The 11,156-nt window shown below is 37.8% G+C and overlaps 1 pseudogene; it reads left to right on the top strand.

The window, feature by feature from the left end:
* The first annotated feature begins 306 nt into the window (after positions 1 to 306).
* LOC113088168 (CAD protein-like) overlaps positions 307 to 11,156 on the top strand; it is a 17,060-nt pseudogene continuing 6,210 nt past the window's right edge.

Here is an 11,156-nt window from a genome sequence, read left to right as displayed (position 1 = left end):
TATACAAGTATAAAAAAAGACCTCTAGCACTATCTTGCTCTATTCTTTTTCTATTCTATGTTTTCTTTTATTATATTATTTAAAAGCCCTTGCTACGTGTACTGTGTTAACCTTTCTGAGACTTGTTATAGCACTTGTATATCATTGCTCTTTTTTGTTGTTTTTGATTGCTTCCCTTGTCCTATTTTGTAAGTCGCTTTGGATAAATGCATCTGCTAAATGACTAAATGTAAACGGTGTGTAGTAGAAGGTGCTATATTTTTTTAAACTCTCATATCCAGTGTGTTGTGATCTCATTCAGCACTCTTTCATCTCAGGAGAAGTGATGGCCATTGGCCGCAGCTTTGAAGAGGCCTTCCAGAAAGCTTTGAGAATGGTGGATGAGAACTGCGTTGGTTTCGACCACACCATCAAACCAGTGTCCGAAGAGGTCTGTAATGAAGTCACACATCTACCATCCCACTCCCATGTTTTTTTGATTTGGTTTCATGAAAACAAAATGTTATTTTCTCATATCCAAGGAGCTGCAGACACCCACAGATAAGCGCATCTTTGTTCTGGCAGCTGCCCTGCATGCCGGCTACACTGTTGAGCGGCTTTATGAGCTGACCAAGATAGACCACTGGTTTCTGCACAAGATGAAGAAACATTGCAGACCATGAGAAACTTCTAAAGGCGTATAATCAGGATGAGAGTGCCATGCCACCTGAGGTCATGAGGAAAGCAAGCAGCTGGGATTCTCCGACAAACAAATCGCCCAAGCTGTGCAAAGGTACTCAGAAAAACTGCTGATGCAGAAACTCACAACTGTCAATTCTAGACGTTTTGCTTTTTTTTTTTTTTAACAAAGAATAGTTAATATGGGACTGCTAAATCTGCTCTTTCCCCTGCTGCAGCACTGAGCTGGCCGTGAGGAAGCTGAGACGTGACTGGAAGATCCTTCCAGTGGTCAAACAGATTGACACCGTGGCCGCCGAGTGGCCAGCTCACACCAACTATCTGTACCTGACCTATCACGGCTCAGAAAGTGATGTGGTTTTCGAGCAGCCCCATGTCATGGTGATCGGCTCTGGGTTTACCGGATTGGAAGCAGCGTGGAGTTCGATTGGTGCGCTGTTGGGTGTATTATGGAGCTGAGGAAGGTGAGCCATCCGTATTAAGGGAAACAGACTTTTATGTGGCTTAAACTAAAGCCATAAATTCATTATATTGTGAAATTTCAGTGTTTATTTGAGAGCTGTTCATTTCACAGATGGGATACAAAACGATTATGGTGAACTACAACCCAGAAACAGTCAGCACAGATTATGATATGTGTGATAGACTGTATTTTGATGAGATCTCGTTTGAGGTAAGAAATTAAATCTAATAAAAAGCTAACAAAATGTATATGTATGTCAATGTTATAAATGCTCAAATTAATCATATGCTTAATTATTATTTTAAATAATAATAACAATACGTAATAAAATGCATTTTATTTATTGAAAATAATAATTGCATTTGCCTGCTTTTAATCACAGGTGGTGATGGACATTTATGAGATGGAGAACCCAGAAGGAATTATTCTGTCCATGGGTGGACAGCTGCCCAATAACATCGCCATGTCCTTGCATAGACAGCAGTGCAGGATCCTGGGCACCTCTCCTGAATTCATTGACTCTGCGGAGAACCGCTTCAAATTCTCCAGGATGCTGGACACCATAGGAATCAGCCAGCCCCGATGGAAAGAACTGTCTGACATTGAGGTAAGATATAAAGAAAACTTGTTTTATTCAACTATACCAAGGATAGTGAGAAATGAATAACCAAGAAGACATAAGTTCTGCTTGTAACTTCAGGTGATGCCTTGACATTTCTCTTGTAGTCTGCTGTGGGTTTCTGTGAGATGGTGGGTTATCCCTGCTTAGTGAGGCCATCGTATGTTCTCAGCGGAGCTGCTATGAATGTTGCCTACGCAGACAGTGACCTGGAAAAGTACCTGAGCAGTGCTGTTGCTGTGTCAAAGGAACACCCTGTTGTTATCTCCAAATTCATTCAGGAGGCCAAGGTTAGTCACTAAAACAGCATTTTAGGGCTGTACAAACAGCTCCCACCTTCAGGCAGTTCCAGTTAACAGTAAGTGCATGTGTGTGCATGCATTAATTACTAGGTAATGCTGTTAGTTGGCACAAAATAAAAAATGGCTTGTTTGAACAGGTTTTTTTATTTGCCACTGTTACATTGGGTGTGAATATTACACAATATACTGTAACACTTTCAAGTCCTGATTTGTCTTTCTAGTTGCTATTGTTGCTCAGATTGAGAAAGCATTTTGAAAATTGTTCTGTGAATTCAGCTATTATATACAACCTGTATGACATGATAGCTATCAATCAACTGATGTTGGAAATTATTATTATTATTTTTTTGTATTGTTTGTCAGTGAAATTATATTTACTTGTACTTTTGCCTTATCTCTTACATTTTAGGTAACCTTTATTCTCAAAATAAATATAAATTTTCAATGCTATACCTTATGCCTAAATGTACTTTTAAGTAGTATTTAAAATTTAAATTTAAAATGATTGATTGATTTTAATCCATTTTATTTTACTGTAGACAAAATAAAGAATTAGAATATCAGCCATGAAATTAAAATCCGGATAACCCAAAATTACATCCTTGTCATTGTTATTTTAATATTATTTATACATGATTATAGCATTTAATATTTTGAATAAACTTAACTTTTCGTTAACAGTGACTGCACTGATCCCTCTGTGTAATTTGAATCCTGTAGTACTCAATAGTAGTGTTAGAATAGAATAGTAGTGTTGTTGTGTTAAATATTTAAAGCTATTGTGGCGGCAGGATTTGCACTGTTAAATTTTGCAACCGTTTTTTTTTTTTTTTTGATGGAGTTATTTTGCTTTCAGGAAATAGATGTGGATGCTGTGGCCTGTGACGGAGTGGTCATTGCCATAGCGGTGTCTGAGCATGTGGAGAACGCAGGGGTGCATTCTGGAGATGCCACACTGGTGACTCCTCCTCAAGACATCAACCAGAAAACCATGGAGCGCATTAAGATGATCGTTCACGCGATCGGCCAGGAGCTTCAGGTCACCGGGCCCTTCAACCTGCAGCTCATTGCCAAAGTGAGTTTTCCTCTTTTTCTTTTCTTATCTTTTTAGCTAGGATGAGTGTGTTTCAGAATATTTGGTGCTGAAACGAAATCGTGTTTGTCAACAGGATGATCAGCTGAAGGTGATAGAATGTAACGTGCGAGTCTCACGCTCCTTCCCTTTTGTGTCCAAAACACTTGGTGTGGATCTTGTTGCCTTAGCAACAAGAGTCATATTGGGAGAGGAAGTGGAGGCTGTCGGGCTGATGAAGGGGAATGGTATTGTGGGAGTTAAGGTATTAAAAAATCTCTGTGATGTCTGTTTTTAATGGAAACACTTGAACTATCGCCGTATTTAAGATCTATATTGTCTTGATCTGCGTTTGACCCTTAGGTTCCTCAGTTCTCCTTCTCACGGCTGGCTGGAGCAGATGTGGTTTTAGGTGTTGAGATGACCAGCACTGGGGAAGTGGCCTGTTTTGGGGAAAACCGATATGAGGCCTATCTGAAAGCCATGCTCAGCACTGGCTTCAAAATCCCTAAAAAGAATATTCTACTCACTATTGGTACTTATAAGGTAATGGCCTACTTTACTATTAATTTTGTAATTCACATTACTGAAAGCTGTGGTTTGTTAATTTCACCACCATCACCATTGCTTATTCCATTAGATACATAAGGCTATGACTTAAAAAAAAATGAAAAAAGAAAACGAAATCCTTAACCTTTATATGAGAAAAAACATATACAATAAATCATGTGGTTTGTGAGGTTTACCTTATTTTTAAGCATTTGTCGATAAAACAAGCAAAACAAATTTTTATAATGCAATTTGCATATATTAATATAATATTGAAAGAGCGGCTTTAAAGGGATATTTCAACTGTAAAAGTAAAAAACCAACTGTTCCTGCAACCTCACAGATCACTTTAGCATCCACATGTCTAAAAACACATAACAGGAACTTCCTGGAAATTACCCACAACACTAGTGTAGTGGTGCACATTTTGCACATTCACTCTCACTTTTATTAGAGAAGGTAAAAAAAAAATCTATATTCTTAAAGGAGTAGTTCACTCAAAAATGAAAGTTAGCATTTTAATTACCAGCACAGCTCAGGTGATGCTAACCCTGAAACACACAGGACTACCAAATTTTGTGATTGCATCATATAATAATTTATGTTAATAGTGTTCATCGTCTGTTTGACTACGTCATATGCACAAACTGACAGTCACCACTGATAAGCTACTACTAAATATTGTAGAAACTTAATTTTCTGTAAAGTTGCTTTGCAATGATTTGTATTGTAAAAAGCACTATACAAATAAACTTGAATCGAATTGAAATTACTCACCCTCGTTCGTTCCAAACCCTCATGTCGTGAGACCTCGGTTTATCTTCAGAACATAAATTAAGATTTTTATGAAATCGGAGAGCTTTCAGACCCTGCAGAGAGAGCAACACAACTGACACGTTAAAGGCCCAGAAAGGTAAAAAGGAAATTGTTGAAATAGTCTATGTGACTTCAATGGTTCAGCTGTAGTTTTATGAAGCTACAAGAATACAGCTTCAGTCTTCGGGTTTGGAAAGACATGAGAGTGAGTAATTACTGACAATTTAAATTTTGGGGTAAACTAGCCCTTTAAGAGAAAAATGTATTAAAGTATTCAATTGAAATTCTTTCAGAGTAAGAGCGAGCTTCTGCCCACAGTCCAGACATTGGAGAGTTTGGGTTATAACCTGTATGCCAGTCTAGGCACCGCTGACTTCTACACTGAACATGGAATCAAGGTACAGTGATAAAAAAAATAGTGTGTTTCTTGTACAGCTAATTTAACCGGTTAAGTTTGCCGTTTTATGAATTCTGTTTATCTGTCTCCTGTCAGGTGATGGCAGTGGATTGGCCTTTTGAAGAGGAGAGTGACTGCCCTAGTAAGGACAAACAAAGGAACATCATGGACTATCTGGAGGAGAACCATTTTGACTTGGTCGTCAATTTGTCCATGAGGAACTCTGGTGGAAGACGCTTGTCCTCCTTTATGACCAAAGGTTACCGCACTCGTCGAATGGCCATTGACTACTCCGTGCCACTCATCACTGACATCAAGTGCACCAAGTTGTTTGTTCAGGTGAGAAACTCACGTTGTTATCAACCCAACAAATTTAAGTTTATACTACAGATGTGGCCATTGCAAATGCATTAGAGAGAGACTCCTTTTTTATTTTATTTTTTTTCTTCTCTCCCTTCCGTTGCCATGGTTATCACTGTGTCAGTCACTGGTAATTTCAAAAGTCATTCCCGAAACCCTGCAGCATGAATGTAATAAGTTTCATACAAATTCTGAATGGATGCTAGCCTATAAAGTGCACAAAGCACGTTCCTCTTATTGTCACTAAAAAGCGTCACTCATCTAAGTTCCTCGGAGTCTCACAAAGTATAATCCATGAACCTCTCTTAACTGCAATGAATCTCTTATTTAAATTGCCCCCCCCCCCCAATATCATTTTTTTAAAACAAGTAATCATGATTATAATTACATAAATAGTAGTTAATTTAAAATCATACAATAAGAGCAAGCACACACTTCCTGTTGTAAACATTGCCCAACACACCAAAACTAGGTTATGATCAATAGTAATGCATTTTAACAGTATTTATAAATAAAAAATAAAAATAATAAAGTATTTAAAAATGTTTTCTGGGTGTTTATGGTTACAGGTTTTTACATATTTTGTAAATTAAAATGTTTTTTTCCAGTTTTAGAAATATACAGGTAAAATATTTATTATTAATATAAGATTTATTATTATTTTTATTTTTTTTGTTTAACTAGCCATATAACTAGCTATATTTAAACCATGCCCCTGCTGTTCTGGACGGGAAAAATGTGTTTCCTGTATGAAAAATTTAAAATGACAGATTGGAGATGATTGCGCGGTACTACATGCTTTTGGCAAGCTATCAAAAATAGTGAGGACCGAATTGAGTCGGAATTAAGATAGCGCTCCTAAAGCTAGTTTCAGTTTGTCAATGAGATATGTTCAGTTTGTAAACAAGTCCATGCGCCATCTGGTGGATATTCTGGGAAGTGTACGTTTTTTTCTCTCTTCTCTCTCTTATTTAAGAAACTGGTCTGACTAGTCTTGTTGCATTTTGTGAACCTGCTTGGGGGGAAAAACTCTGTTTATGCTCTCGTACCTCTAAATATCTGAAGATTGTAATGTATGTGGACTTTGCAGGCACTGGGGCAAATTGGTCAGGCTCCTCATGTAAAGACTCATATAGACAGCATGACCTCACAGAAACTCATCCGTTTGCCTGGTGAGTAGACCACATCCTTTCAGATGTAATGGAGTTGTCAAAACAAAGATTACATCGAGACTGATTCCATTTATTCATGTATGTCTAAAGGTTTGATTGATGTCCATGTGCATCTTCGGGAGCCTGGTGCCACCCATAAAGAGGACTTCTCCTCGGGCACAGCTGCTGCCCTGGCTGGAGGAATCACTATGGTGTGTGCCATGCCTAATACCAACCCTGCCATCGTTGACCCCAGCTCCTTTGCTATGGCACAGAAGGTAACATCAACAAATTAAATATTGGCTTGGTTATTTACATGAAACTAAATAGGGAAGTTGCAGTAGTGTAGTGAAAGTTAGCGGATCCCCCATGGGGTGTTATGTTTTAATATTGGAAATTTTAGCCTCTTTTAAACCATAAAAGCAAGGTAATGGATATCACACTAGCATTGTGCAAACTTTGTGCAAGAGTTATGCTGGTGAACGTCTTGACTTCGGTCAATTCCTTATAAAGAAAGTGAAAGTAAAAACTGACAGCTTTCGGCAAGTGACGCTGAATTAACTACGTCAGCATGTGCTGGTGTATATTTCTCTTGTGGCCTATACATAGTGGGAGAAAAAGAAGAAACAGTTTGTTTTTGAAAGTGGTAACTTGAATAAAGCTTCTCTTGATTTTTCACTAATGTCTGCAGCGTTAATTTAATTATTAAATATATTTATTTAATTCTAGGATGAAATTCTTTTAAAAACATTTTTAATTGAGTAGTAAGCTAATAGCCAAATTTTTTATTATCCTCCTGAAGCGCTATGAAATGCCCATCTGCTATGCCACTGGTTTATTTTTTTTATTTTTTTTCTGTCATGAATGTCTAGCTTGCCAAGGCTGGGTGCCGCTGTGATTATGCCCTTTTTGTGGGGGCTTCATCAGACAACGCTACAGTTCTTCCGTCCATTGCTAGCTGTACAGCTGGTCTGAAGATGTACTTGAATGACACGTACTCCACTTTGAAAATGGACAATGTTTCTCTGTGGATGGAGGTAAGGAAACAACAAGGTATACAACAAATAAAACAGTATTTTTTTATTTTAAATAAAGTTTTAGATCCATTTAAAATCTACTTAAAATGTAAACCCTTTATTTAAAATAAAATATATTTATTTAAAATAACATTTAGTGCTGTCAAACAATTAATCGCGATTCATCTCATCCAAAAAAGTTTGTCTACATTTATACATGAGTGTGTGTACTGTTTATTTATTATAAATATAAACACATGCATGTATATATTTAAGGAAAATGTTGTTTATATGTTAAAAATATTTATATATAATATAAAATATAACAGTATAAATGTAAATGTATATATGTACATGTACATTTTCAAAATATATACTGTGTGCATTTATATATGCATAATATATAAACATAGTACACATATATATTATGTAAACAAAAACTTGTTTGACAGCACGAATACAATTACTCTTTTCAAATAAAATGCGTTGAAAATAAAAAATATATAAAATTTAAGTACATTCATTTTTATTTTGAATTATTTTGTTTTTTTTAATGATGCAATTTGTCATGTTTTACTGTTATGATAGCATTTGATTACTGTCTTCTTTGCATGCAGCACTTTGAAAAGTGGCCAAAGCACTTGCCCATTGTGGCACATGCAGAAAAACAGACGGTGGCTGCAGTCTTGATGGTGGCGCAGCTGTATCAGCGAACCGTTCATATCTGCCATGTTGCCAAGAAAGAAGAGGTAAGAATCCTTGTTCTATGTCGTGGTCTAATAACTGCATTTCATTTAATCTTCATTGTAAATCCTCCATTCAGTTTCTTTATATATTCATGTGGTTTGTGACTAACTAAAATCATGCATTGTTTCTCAGATTCTGATCATTCGAGCTGCTAAACAAAAGGGCATCCAGGTGACATGTGAAGTAGCACCTCATCATCTCTTCCTGTGTGAAGATAATGTGCCTGCCATTGGAAACGGCAGGGCACAAGTGCGGCCCATGCTCGGTACACGTGAGGACATGGAGGCATTGTGGGAAAATCTAGACATCATTGACTGTTTCGCAACAGACCACGGTAATAATGGGAGTCAAAATCTCTGCTGAGCCTCACCTCTGTTTAAAAAGGCATTTAATTTTGTTTGCCTGACAAACATTTACACAAACCGGTTTTAAAATTCATAATTTAAGATCAGTTCCAAGCTACATCCAAAAATTTGTACAGAACTTCAGCCCATTCTTTACTGTTGTGCTATATATTTTCTAATTTATTGGTCAGACATACTTGCTGTAAAAAAAAAAAAAAAAAAAGACTTTCAAGCTGTCCTACAAGATGATCTGATAAAATTATTAATTTCTTTAAAAAAAAAAAAAAAACTGGCCCCAAATCTGAGAAGTTCTTGGAAGCCTTTATTTATTAGTTTATTTTTATTTTCCAGCCCCTCATTCAGTAGAGGAGAAAAACTCTGAGAAACCACCTCCAGGTTACCCGGGTCTGGAGACTATGCTGCCTCTGCTGCTCACGGCCGTCAGCGAGGGTCGCCTTACCATTGATGACATCATCAAGAGGCTTTATGAAAACCCCAGTAAAATATTCTCTCTTCCTGCTCAAGAAGACACTTATGTAGAGGTATTTATGTTTGACAAAGTTCAGATGCTGAATGGCAGCCTACAAATTAAAAAATGTTTTCAAATTTCAAAGTGATACTTGAATTTCCCAGGTGGACTTGGAGCAAGAGTGGACTATTCCGAAGCACATGCAGTTCACCAAGTCAAAGTGGACGCCATTTGAGGGCATGAAAGTGAAAGGAAAAGTCATGAGGGTGGTACTCCGAGGAGAGGTGGCCTATATTGATGGACAGGTGAAGATCTGATCTGAAAAACATGTTGTGTTTTATTTTTTTCAGGGTTCTTGGAATAGTAAAACATTTCCAAACCCGATTCCAAACCCTCTTCTTTTTATCACAGCCTGCAAACATCGGGGGACTGAGGAGACTGCTCAAGTTTAGGAATAGGAATGTTCTCCCATTCTTGTCTAATACGGGCTTCTAGTTGCTCAATTGTCTTAGGTCTTCTTTGTCACATCTTCCTCTATATGATGTTTTATGATGTGCCAAATGTTTTCTATGGGTGAAAGATCTGGACTGCAGGCTGGCCATTTCAGTACCCGGATCCTTCTTCTATGCAGCCATGATGTTGTAATTGATGCAGTATGTGGTCTGGCATTGTCATGTTGGAAAATGCAAGGTCTTCCCTGAAAGAGACGACATCTGGATGGGAGCATATGTTGTTCTAGTATTTAGATATACTTTTCAGCATTGATGGTGCCTTTCCAGATGTGTAAGCTGTTCATGCCACATGTACTCATGCAACCCCATACCATCAGAGATGCAGACTTCTGAACTGAGTGCTGATAACAACTTGGGTTGTCCTTGTCCTCTTTAGTCCGGATGTCATGGCGACCCAGTTTTCCAAAAAGAACTTCAAATTTTGATTTGTTTGACCACAGAACAGTTTTCCACTTTGCCACAATCCATTTTAAATGAGCCTTGGCCCAGAGAAAACACCTGCGCTTCTGGATCATGTTTAGATATTGCTTCTTTTTTGACCTATAAAGTTTCAGCTGGCAATGGCGAATGGCACGGTGGATTGTGTTCACAGACAATGTTTTCTGGAAGTATTCCTGAGCCCATGTTGTGATTTTCCATTACAGTAGCATTCCTGTATTTGATGCATTGCTGTCTAAGGGCCCGAATATCATGCACATCCAGTATGGTTTTCTGGCCTTGACCCTTACGCACAGAGATTGTTCCAGATTCTCTGAATCTTTGGATGATATTATGCACTGTAGATGATGATAACTCCAAACTCTTTGCAATTTTCCTCTGAGAAACTCTTTTCTAATATTGCTCCACTATTTTTCACTGCAGCAATGGGGGAATTGGTGATCCTCTGCCCATCTTGACTTCTGAGAGACACTGTCACTCTGAGAGGCTCTTTTTATACCCAATCATGTTACCAAATGACCTAATAAGTTGCAAATTGGTCCTCCAGCTGTTCCTTTATATGTACATTTTAACTTTTCCGGCCTCTTATTGCTATCTGTCCCAACTCTTTTAGATTGTGTAATGAAATCCAAAATGAGCCAATCTTTTAGCCTGGTAATTCCAGACTTTGCTTCGTAGACAGAGTCTGGAATGGCATAATAGAGAAATGTTTTCTCTCTTTTGCAAGGGGGCGCTTGTCTGAAGTTTAAAATCATTGGTTACCCGTAAGCCAATCAGATACGTTTAGGTATGACGTATGTTATGCGCCTGTACAGCCGCATCGAACTCAAATCTATGATTGAACTTCCACTGTAAACCTGTTGTAAACACATGATGATGCGAGCGAAATCCCGTAGTGAACATGGCTGTAAACGACTTTTGCAGATTATGCGAAATTAATCTATGCATCTACGTGACTGCTCTCAGCCCGCCCTTTGTTCGTTGATTGGCCCGGCTGTTTCCAGACCGGTGGCAAACAGAAAGCTCCGACGCTGTATCAGACTGAGTACAGAAGCGAAATGAAATTGAGCGGAAGTAGGAAGTCTGGCGTAGTCAGGCTACCAATCTTTGGCATGACATTTCAAAATGTCTCCTTTTCAACATTTGATATGTTATCTATATTCTATTGTGAATAAAATATATGTTTATGAGATTCGTAAATTATTCAATTCCTTTTTTTACTC

This window comes from Carassius auratus, unplaced genomic scaffold (assembly GCF_003368295.1).
Source record: "Carassius auratus strain Wakin unplaced genomic scaffold, ASM336829v1 scaf_tig00045777, whole genome shotgun sequence".
NCBI classification, from domain to species: domain Eukaryota; kingdom Metazoa; phylum Chordata; class Actinopteri; order Cypriniformes; family Cyprinidae; genus Carassius; species Carassius auratus.
The sequence above is the reverse complement of the archived record's forward strand: the minus strand, read 5'-3'. Positions and strand labels throughout refer to the sequence as shown.